This window comes from Balaenoptera physalus, assembly GCF_965194825.1.
Source record: "Balaenoptera physalus genome assembly, chromosome: 13".
NCBI classification, from domain to species: Eukaryota; Metazoa; Chordata; class Mammalia; order Artiodactyla; family Balaenopteridae; genus Balaenoptera; species Balaenoptera physalus.
Genome location: NC_138892.1, coordinates 31,552,139 through 31,564,585, shown reverse-complemented (window position 1 = coordinate 31,564,585; position 12,447 = coordinate 31,552,139). Strand labels below are relative to the sequence as shown.

At 39.1% G+C, this 12,447-nt stretch overlaps 1 long non-coding RNA gene across 1 annotated transcript; it reads left to right on the top strand.

Moving 5' to 3' along the window:
- The first annotated feature begins 344 nt into the window (after positions 1-344).
- Positions 345-5,188, top strand: LOC309640459. The gene is made up of 2 exons (XR_014252242.1): positions 345-494; positions 818-5,188. It is a non-coding gene; the product is annotated as an uncharacterized lncRNA (long non-coding RNA).
- Positions 5,189-12,447: the final 7,259 nt, after the last annotated feature.

Genomic DNA, 12,447 nt, shown 5'->3' with positions numbered 1-12,447 from the left:
AAATTCAAAAAGGAAACTGGATTTTATTTTATTTTATTTTTTTAAGGTTTATTTATTGATTGATTGACTGATTGATTGCTATGTTGGGTCTTCATTTCTGTGCTAGGGTTTTCTCTAGTTGCGGCAAGTGGGGGCCACTCTTCATCACGGTGCGTGGGCCTCTCACTATTGTGGCCTCTCTTGTTGCGGAGCACAGGCTCCAGATGCGCAGGCTCAGTAGTTGTGGCTTACGGACCCAGTTGCTCTGCGGCATGTGGGATCTTCCCAGACCAGGGCTCGAACCCGTGTCCCCTGCATTAGCAGGCAGATTCTCAACCACTGCGCCACCAGGGAAGCCCGGAAACTGGATTTTAAAATGTACTCTCCATTTTATAAAAAATTATCTTTGTGGTGATACTGATAATGATTCTAATGGTGAACCATAGACTTTTTATTAAGTAAGTGGCTTTTGTACTAATGAAAGTTTGCTATAAACTTAGAGGAAGCCGGTCTAAGTACATTTCACTTTTTTTTTTTTATAAGAGACTCTTTTTTTTTTTTTTTAATTAATTTATTTATGGCTGTGTTGGGTCTTCGTTTCTGTGCGAGGGCTTTCTCCAGTTGTGGCAAGCGGGGGCCACTCCTCATCGCAGTGCGCAGGCCTCTCACTATCACAGCCTCTCTTGTTGCGGAGCACAGGCTCCAGACGCGCAGGCTCAGTAATCGTGGCTCACGGGCCCAGTCGCTCCGCGGCATGTGGGATCTTCCCAGACCAGAGCTCGAACCCGTGTCCCCCGCACTGGCAGGCAGACTCTCAACCACTGCGCCACCAGGGAAGCCCCATTTCACTTTTTAACTGGCCAGAGAACAGGGCTCCTGATGAGCATCTTCGTAGGTCTCATATATTTACACAGAGACTGCCAACATAGATTTAAAAAAGAAAAAAAGATAGCCCCACAAAGGAGTAAAAACACAAACAAATTGTGTGGTTAAATGGGGGAAAAAAACCCAAACCAATATGTGTCAGTGATGCACACCTTCACATTATTTGAGCTTTTGACTTTTATATATTTTTCGTACCATATGTTCCTCTTTTCCCCCTAGACTAGAACCTCTGAGAAGGCAGTTTCCTCAACTGCCCTGGAGCACCTGGCACCCCAGATCTCTGACCACTGGAGGGCTGGAGGTCACTGGAATATTCCAACTCAGAGTCTCTGATATTTTTGTCTCAACCTTGCAGTTGGCAATAATTCTAAAACATGCTACTCCCTTTCCTGTGAGGAAAGGCAGCCTTTCTGAACACAATTGAACCTTTCTTTGGGGATTCTGAAGATCAGTGCCCCAGGGACATCCTCTGGAACAGCAGTTTCCTTTGTCCAAAACCATAACTGTAGAAGGTGTGGGAGGTTGACCTTCTTAAACTGAATCCTTTATACCATATGGTTTTCGTAAGTTTCCTTTCTTCCAAAAGAGGAGCACAAAAAAACAATCTAGAGACATTAAACCCTGATCAATTTAAACAAACATTTTGTAGGACCTCAAATTGTAAATGCTTATCACCTGTTCATTCTGGGTTCTATTTTTCAGCCTCCATTGGAGAATTAGTCACAGGCATCACCTTTGTTAAAGGATTTGCGTAGCTCTTCTCAGCCACCAACTTCTCTCCTAATATGGCCAGTTGCTTTGCAAAAGCATGAACTAGACTCAGCTATGGATGGATTCACACACATCCATCTTTGCTGAAAAAACTAACAGCTCAATGAGCTTGGACTTCTATTGCTTTTTCAAAATATGAAAGATTCCACTAAATATTTTGCCATCTACTTGGCACTGAGCCCTTAGGTAAACAGTTCAGTTCAGCCAACATTTCTCAAATGCTAACCTACCACAGCAAGTGCCTACCATTTGGTCTCAGTGTGTTAGAGGGAACTGAGAAATTAGATCACAAACCAGCTCTACAGCCCTAACTAGCAGGACACCTTGAGCAGGAGGAGGGCACTGAGCTAGAGCCACTGTTGGAGAGCAGGGCCGGCCTCCGTTTGGTGTTCTGAGAGATGCTCCAAGGTCTCTCCAGAGCCGTCTTCTCCTTAACCTGGTATAAAATTCCTACTAATAAAGTCCACTCCCCTGGGACATCAATAAACATGTCCCTATTCAACTGATTTGTTTGTCTTCCTCTAGGTACTTGTAAGCTGCTTAAGAGCTGCATAAAAATATTCATTAATGTTTGCTTAATTAATTAATTGAATGTATTTGAATCAAATTATCTCTAGAAGCCCCCCTTAAAATGTTACCTGGAGAAGGAGGAAAATTTCAAGATTCATAGTCTTTCTTTCTCCTACTGCATCTCTTGAACTTTTGACACTTCATAGCCTGAGAGTCTCAGGGCATCTGTTGTTTGAATCGTCATCTTCCCTGAGCCTCCAGAACTAACAGATCAACTATTTCCAAAAGCAGCGATGGCCATAGGCAAAAACTGTGATGTACATAATGTGTGTCTATGGCAACAATTTGCTTCTTTTCTCCTCACCTTCTAGACTCCCACCAAATGATTCCAGAATTATTTAAAATTATGAACAGACAGCCAACCTATATGGGCAAAAAAATCATTGGGAGAGTAACTCTGTGACAAGTGTTCTATTTATTTCATAACTAATCTTAACAACAATTTAGGAAGAAGATGTTGTTAACCTCATCCTGCTCATGAGAAGTGTGGAGGCTCAGAGAGAGGTTGACTTGCTCACCCAAGGCCACAGAGCAGGCAAGTGACAGAGTCAGGCTTTGCATCTAAGACTGACTTCAAAGTCTTCATACTTTTGTTTTCAGTCAATGCCAGTTTTATCTTGAGGGTTTTAGATTAGATGACCTTGAGTTTTCTTTCTGGGTGGACCTTTCAGGACTTGTGTTTCATTATCTCATGTGTCAGTATTTTAACATCTACTTGGCCCATGAGTAAACTGAGATCCAGAGAGGTGAAGTGACTTGCCTCAGGCCAGCAGGAGACTCCTTGTAGTCTCACGACTAGAGCCCAGTTTCTAATATCCTTCCCCAGTGTAGTTAACATCCAACATTCTTTTTTGTTTGTTTGTTTCTCCATTCACTCTTTTTCTTTTAATTGAAGTATTGTTGATTTACAATGCTGTGCCAATCTCTGCTGTACAGCAAAGTGACTCAGTTATACACATATAGACATTCTTTTTTTATGTTATTTTCCATTGTGGTTTATCACAGGATATTGAATATAGTTCCCTGTGCTATACAGCAGGACCTTGTTGTTTATCCATTCTAAATGTAATAGTTTGCATCTATCAACCCCAAGTTCCCAGTCCAACCCTCTCCCTTCTCCCCACCTCCTTGGCAACCTCAAGTCTGTTCTCTATAACATCCAACATTCTTAACCTAACCTGCTAATCCCTGATCTTTCTGGCTTCTTCTCTCTTTCCAACATCAATAAATGCCGTTTCCCCCCATGATTCCTTACATTATGCCCATGATGACTACAATTACCAGATCCTTTCCCACTTCAGTACATGTGCTATTCCTTCTGTCTGTCTGACTTGCTTGTGCCCTCTCTTGCCAATTACCCTTTAGGGCTAAGTTCAGATATCACTTCCTAAAAGTAGCCTTCCTTAACTATTCCCTCCCCCACCCCACACATAGGATTGCCAGATGAAATACAGAAAACTGTTAAATTTGAATTTCAGGTAAACAAGAAATAAGCTTTTAGTATATCTCAGATACTGTATAAAGTATGGTAATACTAAAAGATTTGTTGTCTATCTGAAATTCAAATTTAGCTGGATGTCCTGTAGTTTTATCTTCTCAGTCTGGCCACACTACATACATTTCCAGATGAGGTTTGTCCCCCTTGTTATACACTCTTGAGAGTATGACTGAAAAATAGGCAAAGGACTTCTTCCAAAGAAGACATACAAATGGCCAACAGATGAAGGAAATGATGTTCAACATCACTAATCTTGAGGGAAATGTAAATCAAAACCATAATAAGATATTGTCTTACACCTCCTATCAAAAAACAAAAAATAAGTATTGGCAAGGATATAGAGAAAAGTGAACACTTGTAACACTGTTGGTGGGAATTAAAATGGTGCAGTTGCTGTGCAAAACAGTATGGATGGTCCTCCAAAAGTTAAAACTAGAACTACCATATGATCCAGTAAGCCCACTTCTGAGTATCTATCCAAAATATTTGAAATTAGGATCTTGAAGAGATATCTGTACTCTCGTATTCATTGTAGCATTATTTACAATAACTAAGATATGGGAAAAAAACTAAATGTCCATTGACACATGAATGAATAAAGAAAATTTGGTATATACATACAATGGAATATTAATCAGTCTTAAAAAACAGGCAATCCTGCTGTACGTGACAACATGGCTAAACCCAGAGGACATTATGCTGTGAAATAAGGCAGTCACAGGATAAATACTGCATGATTCTACTCATATGAGGTATCTAAAATAGTAAAATAGTCAAACTCACAGAAACAGAGAGTAGAATGTTAGTTGCCAGGGGTTGAGAGAGGGCAAAATGGGGAGCTGCTGTTTAACAGGTGTAAAGTTTCAGTTATACAAGATGAATAAGTTCTAAAGGTATGCGGTAAGCATTGTGCCTATAGTCAACAAAATTGTGTTGTGTACTTAAAAAAAAGTTAAAAGGGTAGATTTCATGTTAAGTGTTCTTACCACACACACACACACACACACAAAGTACCAAAAGCTTCTCCTTCACAGTACTTAACAAAATTATACTTAATGAATTTTTATATGATGCCTTGTTTACAAATGGTCTCTATGCTGCCCTAGACTCTAGGCTCCTTGAGAGACAAGACTGTGTCTATTTTGTTAATTACTATTTCCCCTGCCCTTAGCACAGTGTCCTTCACATAGTCAATGCTCAATAAATACTTGTTGCATGAAAGAACAATTGAGGAAGTTGGAAGGAAGGAAGGAAGGGGAGGGAAAGAAAGAAAGAAAGAAAGAAAGAAAGAAAGAAAGAAAGAAAGAAAGAAAGAAAGAAAGAAAGAAAGAAAGAAAGAAAGAAAGAAAGAAAGAAAGAAAGAAAGGAAGGAAGGAAGGAAGGAAGGAAGGAAGGAAGAAAAAGAAAGAAAGAAAGAAAGGGAGAGAGGGAGGGAGGGAGGGAGGAAGAAAGGAAGAAAGAAAGAAGAAGGAAGGAAGAAGGAAGGAAGGGGAAAGAAAGAAAGAAAGAGGAAGAAAGGAAGAAGGAAGGAAGGAAGGAAAGAAGGAAGGAAGGGAAGGAAAGAAAAGAAAGAAGAAAGGAAGAAAAAAAAGAAATAAGAGTTATCTTAGTTTTCTCCTATCTCTGATAGGGATAGTTCACATTAATATGTGTGTAGCATCATGACTGCAACAAATTATTACAACTGTCATTTAAGGCTGATAGACCTAGGACCCAGGCACAGTGCATATATACAACATCTTCATTTCTTCCTCACTCTCTCCTTCCCTGCCTTCCTTACCTTACCACAGCGTCTATTTGCATGTGTTGATGTGCTTGGAAATTTCTTTCAAACAGGAAAATTTTGGCACATCAAGTTATAGCCATTTTTAAAAGTCATCTCCACTCAGCTTCAAGGGCAGAGGATGTGGAGAAGTGGGAGCCAGATCAGGAAGAACTAAAAAGGCAGATGAGGTGACTGCAGCTGACCAATTCACTTGCGGGCTCATGAGAGGCACCCATTTGGTACACACAGAAATACTGAGAACTCTTTGAGTGGCCCTAATGTAAGGCAAGCAAGTTTGAAATTTTTAAGAGGGCTCTGAAACGATGTGATTCGATTTTACAAAAAAAAAAAAAAAAAAAAAGTAACCCTTTGTAGCCACAGGCTAATGAGGAATCCTTCCAATTGAGCTATGGGTAGAAATAATATTTATAACATTTTCTAGGTTTTTCTTCTAACCGTTTTCAACCTTATTCTGCTAAAGTTGCCTAATTACTAAGAATAGTTCTCTTTACACCTCAAGATGTCCAGGAGGTTGGGTCATATAGTGTGTTCCCTGTATAGCTTCTAAAGTTTGCAAAACTTACTAAACCCCACTAAACCAGATCCTGCAAATCTATTCACTTCTCTCTCATACTCTCACATTTTAAATACCTCCCCCGCCTAGACTCCACGCCAGAACATTTTTGTCAGCCAAGTTTAATCTATATGATACCTAATCCTTTGTTTCCTGATTTCCCTCCACCTTGCCTCAGGCATAAATGATGACAGGTTTGCCTGAACAAATGCAGTTAAGAATATTTTTACAGAACCAAACCAAACCAAACTGCATCATGATGCACTGGGCTCTGACTTACATTGGGAAAGACAGATTCCAAGAGGTTGAAACAGAAAGAATCAGAGCAGAGGGAGGAGGAGCCCACCAAAAATGAACGTTAATGTTCCAAATTACAAGTTGGTCTGCCAGTTCCCTTCTGTCCCTGGAGAACAAGCGCAGTCACTTAATTCCTCATTAGTTTCCTCAGGCCCAGCCCCAAGTTGCCTTTAGAAGTGAACTGGCTCCATGGCAACCAGGAAAACAAAGCCTGAGGAAGATTTTGCAAAGCTAAACCCAAGAGAAGCTGTGCCAAGTAAACATTAGATATTTGTAGAAGTATTTTATTCTGACCCATGGCAGTTTCCTGTGTACATATTGCAGGAACAATGCCCTCTACAACTCTTCCAAATACCCTCAACTTGTGTTTCATTACAGAAGAGCCTTAAGTCTCTTTTTTTCTTTTAATTTAATTTAATTTATTTTTTATACAGCAGGTTCTTATTAGTTATCCATTTTACACATATTAGTGTATACATGTCAATCCCAATCTCCCAATTCATCCCACCACCACCCCCCCACCACCGCTTTCCCCCCTTGGTGTCCATACGTTTGTTCTCTACATCTGTGTCTCTATTTCTGCCCTGCAAACTGGTTCATCTGTACCATTTTTCTAGGTTCCACGTATATGCGTTAATATACGATATTTGTTTTTCTCTTTCTGACTTACTTCACTCTGTATGACAGTCTCTAGATCCGTCCATGTCTCTACAAATGACCCATTTTCATTCCTTTTTATGGCTGAGTAATATTCCATTGTATATATGTACCACATCTTCTGTATCCATTCATCTGTCATTGGACATTTAGGTTGCTTCCATGACCTGCTATTGTAAATAGTGCTGCAATGAACATTGGGGTGCATTTGTCTTTCTGAATTATGGTTTTCTCTAGGTATATGCCCAGTAGTGGGATTGCTGGGTTGTATGGTAGTTCTATTTTTAGTTTTTTAAGGAACCTGCATACAGTTCTCCATAGTGGCTGTAGCAATTTACATTCCCACCGACAGTGCAAGAGGGTTCCCTTTTCTCCACACCCTCTCCAGCATTTGTTGTTTGTAGATTTTCTGATGATGCCCATTCTAACTGATGTGGAGCCTTAAGTCTTATAGACTCAAAACTCTGCTCTATAGAACATTAACATCTACAGAAAGATGTTAATATATAGTCCATGAAAAAAGGATCCCGTGATAAAAGATGCTAAGAAATGTTACAGTGTAAATGATAGATAGATAGATAGATAGATAGATAGATAGATAGATAGATAGATGATAGATAGATAGATATCTTTGAGATTCACAAAACTCCTTAGCCCACTAAAGGATCTGAAAAAAAACTTTCAGGAAAAACACTTGTATAACTTTTCATAGTGTTCTCTATATTATTAGATCCAAAAATTATTTTCAACTTCAAGGGAACATATTTGAAAAAAACTTACCACAAAATACTGTATTAGTTTCCTAGTGCTGCTTTGACAAATTATCGCAAACTGGGGGACTTAAAATAATAGACATTTATTTTCTCACAGTTCTGGAGGCCAGAAGTCCAAATTAAGGTGTCCTCAGGGCCCTGCTCCCTCCCGAAGCCCTTGGGTGCACCTGGCTTGTGGCTGCATCTCTCCAGTTGCTGCCTTCATGGGCACAGGGCCTCCTTCTCTTTTTTGTGTGTCTCTCCCCACTTATCAGGACATACATGATTGCATTTAGGGCATTCCTTCACAATTCTGGATAAACTCCTCCTCTCAGTATCCATACAGGTTAATATTAACTCTTGCCACATAAAGCAATATTCAAAGGTCCTGGGGATTAGGATGTGGACATATCTTTGGGGGACCACCGTTCAACCCACTACAGGTGTTAACTGATAAATGCTGATAAATGTAAAATTGTTATCTTTAACTCAATTTAACTTAATTCTACTCAGCAATCATCTAATGATGGAATAATACTTATGCATAGTGATAATAAATCTCACAGCACTTATCACTATGCATAGTATTATTCCACTGTCATGTCAGTCTACTCCACCAGGCTGTGAATTGATTAAGGTGGTGACCAGGACCTGAATCATTTTATGATCAGGCCTAGGACAGTGCCTGGCTCGTACTAAAAGCTCATTAGATGAGTAGACTTGAGATGAATTGAGTATGTGAGTTATAATCAGAGCAGAACTGAGGAAGTGATTAGCTCTTTCTGGGGAAGTAAGGAGGGCTTCTCAAAGGAGGAGATTCTTCAGCTGAGATTTGAAGGACGAGATGCAATTTGCCCGCCAAAGCAGGAAGGGAATTCCAGGTGAAGGGAACACCATGGTCAAACACAGAGAGATATGAAATCACATGACGATTTAGGAAACTGTCGTGAAGACTAATTGAAAAAATGCACGTAAAACTATTCGCACAGTACCCAATACTTAGTAGTGTGACTGTTTTTCCTGGAGTGAGGAGAGTGGACTCAGGAGAAGACACTAAAGACATAGGCAGAGACCAGACTGCACTGGACTTACTGTGCCATTCTGCTCATCTTAGACTTCACCTTAAAGACAATAGAGAAGCATTGGAGTAACGTGGGAGTAATGCGATCAGATTTTTGTAAGGGTTTTCATGCTTTATTATATATATATAGAAGTGGAAAGTCTTAAAATACATGTTATAAAAATATATCTAAAATTTATATTTTAATGACAAGATTTAAGATTACAAGTGAAAGGCAGGAAGAGAAAGAGAATATTTGCAGAACATCCTCCACAAAGACAGCCATGCATATGGCTACTTAGAAAAATTGCCCTGCGTGTACGATATTCCCAAGCATCAGGAGCTCTGGTCGCCACCCTCCACAAATTCTCTCCTTCAAGAACCTGAGGCCCACATTTCCTTTGGGTCCATATGCCTTAGGTGAAAGCACCCAGTAACCTTGCCTTTGTGTAAACACATATGCAAGTCATCTATTTGAGAAAATACCAGATAACTATCAATATATTGAAGTTATGTATGTACTAGCATACATTTTTCATCAGGTGCTCTTCTTTTTAAGGCATGTATGTTTGCGTCATGCACATCCACATGAACATGGAACACGGCTAGCATAGAGGAAACCCAGGAAGGTTCTAGAAGAATGGTCTTTAGGAGATTATGCACACAAATAAATAGAAATAAACCTGTTAACAGTCAAATAGGTAGTTGTTTTGGAGAAAAAGAATGGAATTAGTCAATAGCTAGATGGCTGGTTGGCTGACTTTGTTCATTAAAACAAACATACACAAAATATTGAGTAGAGTTCCTGTGCTATACAGTAGGTCCTTGTTGATTATCTATTTTATATATAGTAGTGTGTATATGTTACTCCCAAAGTCCTCACTTATGCCTTCCCCCACATTTCCCCATTGGTAACCATAAGTTTTTTCCTATGTCTGTGATTCTGTTTCTGTTCTGTAAATAACCTATATGGGAAAAGAATCTGAAAAAGAATATATATGTATAACTGATTCACTTCTCTGTACACCTGGAACTAACACAATATTGTAAATCAACTATACTTCAATAAAAAATAAATTAATTTAAAAAAACATACACAATAGTTAGTCTGCAGAGACTCCCATGATCATTGGGAAGCAACTGCACCATTTAAATGGGACTGAATTTTTTGGATATGCCTCCGTACATGCCTTCCAAAACCTCACTGAGTGTAATTCCCAGTTTTGAGCATCTGGCACTTGAAATAGCACCCTAGAACATTTGTTTCTCATAATAGCCTCCTCCTGAAAAATGGCCTTGTTTTAATGATACTAGCATGTTGTCTGGAGCTGAACCTAGGCTTGGCTGTCCAACCCCTCTTGCCAGTGAAACATTTCTCACATGGTAACCTTCATTTGCAAGGGCTTACAGTTCACAAAGCTGAATTTTGATGGAAATGATTGAGTTTTCACATGGCTCCTTTAGATTTCAGGTCGAATTTCATTTCCTCATAGAGGTCTTCCCCAACCACTTCATCTGAAATAGCGCCCCACACACCCCAGTGCATCTTTATCACTCACTGCACTCTGTGCCTTGACCAGACACCTCTTATCACAGTCTCTAATGTTGTGTTCGTTTTTGTGTCCCTGCGTGCATAAATTCCTTGAGGTCAGCACCTTCTCTGTCTTGTTCAACTTTGTATTCCCAACACATTGAACAGTAACTGGCATAGTTGTTGATCAATAAATATTTCTTAAATGAATGAATGAATGAAGAGTGGAGTGACAGAATAACTAAACTGATAAAAGGGCCAGAATTGATGCTACCAGGAAAGAGTTAAAATATTCCCTTTTGGGAAATGGGTCAATCAGAATAGTAATTTACCACAGGAAAATATCAGGCTTAAATGGACACTTGTAGAATGAGTTCTCATTTGGACTCTTTGAAGGAGTTCCTCCAATAACTTTTACTTTTGACATTTAACAAATGTCCATATACTGGTCACAAAGAAAGTTCTATACAAGGAAGAACCAGATTGGATCTCCCAAGACCTGATCTTCATAATGCAAATGAACTTTGGGGGCTGGGGCACTTTTCTGAAGAAAAGAGAAGTTCTCTTACTTGCAAATGACAGCGATCAAACAGAATTAACACCCATAAATATATGTGATATTGTCATACGTGATATTGTGATTTATAGTAAGAAATACATATTCGGTCTTTGTCCAGTTTCTGGCACAGAGCTCCTAAAACCCTTGGAATTTCCTAAGTGATGAGAGCAGTAAAGGTGTTTTTGTTATGTTAATGAGGTGGCTTTGGGGCCCACCTAAGGATGGGGGCTGGTTACCAGGAGAACCAACCAATATATTTTTTTTTTTTTATACAACAGGTCCAACCAATATTTTTAATGACTATTTGAACAAAGACACAGAAGGTATGCTTACCAATTTTTCAGATACCAGAAAATTGGAGTGATTTCTTTGATGATAATCAGAATTCAAAAAGTAGACAAAAGGGTCAAAACTGAAAAATCCAACACTTCAGCCCAAAGGAAAAGTTTAACTGCCAGATTAAAGAATGACTATGCAATGGTTGTTGTAAAAAGATGAATTTTAATCACCTGCAAATTTGATATGAACTAGCCCCAGTGGAATTTCCAGAAAACATAACAGATTCACAGCTATCTAGGACTGTAATTTCAAAGCTGAATCAGACAAAGGCTGGCTTAATTAATATTTTTGAATGACTGAAAAAAGGAACAATTTAATGAATGAGACAACTAACCAACATGATTTTGAGGCTCTACTGGGCAAAACTGGTCATTCAAAGAATTATATAAAGTATTTCCTCACAATCCTAAGTGCAAATATGTGATAGGTTGCTTTATGAAGTAAACTCCCCAAATCTGTCCTTATTAAAGAGAGTGGCAGCCTCCCTTACAAAGAAACCTTGAATTGCATGAGGGGATTGAGCCAGAAAACTTCCAAGGCTCCCTCCACCTCTAGGAGGCTCTAGAACAAATTTTTCATGGAGGAAGAATAGATATCATAACCACAAGAGGGATCCTTTTCCCAGACCAGAAGGGAGACTGATGAGCTCTTTCCTTCTCCCTAGGTCAAAAAAAGAATATATTAGTTAAGAATCAAAATGTCCTTGATAAAATGCCAGCTCTTCCACCAAAAAATTGTAGACTTTGGGCAATTAATCTCTCTAAGTCCCAGTTTTCTCATCTGTAAATTGGGAATAATATTATCTACTTGACAAGGTGGTGTCCTTACTAAAGAAGATAAAGAATATGGTGGCCAGCATTCACTAAAAGTGCAGTACACTGAGTTCAAGGTGGAGCCTGTGTGTTCAAGCACATGCCAAGGCTGTGTCCCTGGGGGCAGTCCCTTATCTGTTACCCTGCCCTTCTAAAAAAGATACATCAAATTGCATTTAATTATTCTACCTTCTTTATGGTCTCTTATATATACCTCTTTCTTTCTCTCTAAACTAATGGTTTAGCTTTTTTTATTTACCACTAGTAAAGTCACTGATCTTTAAGATACATAGAGAACCATACACACATGCACATGCACACGCACACACTGATATATATTTTTATGAAACCCTGAATAATTCTGTTTTGGAAATGTGTGTTCACCAAGTCAAGCCAGT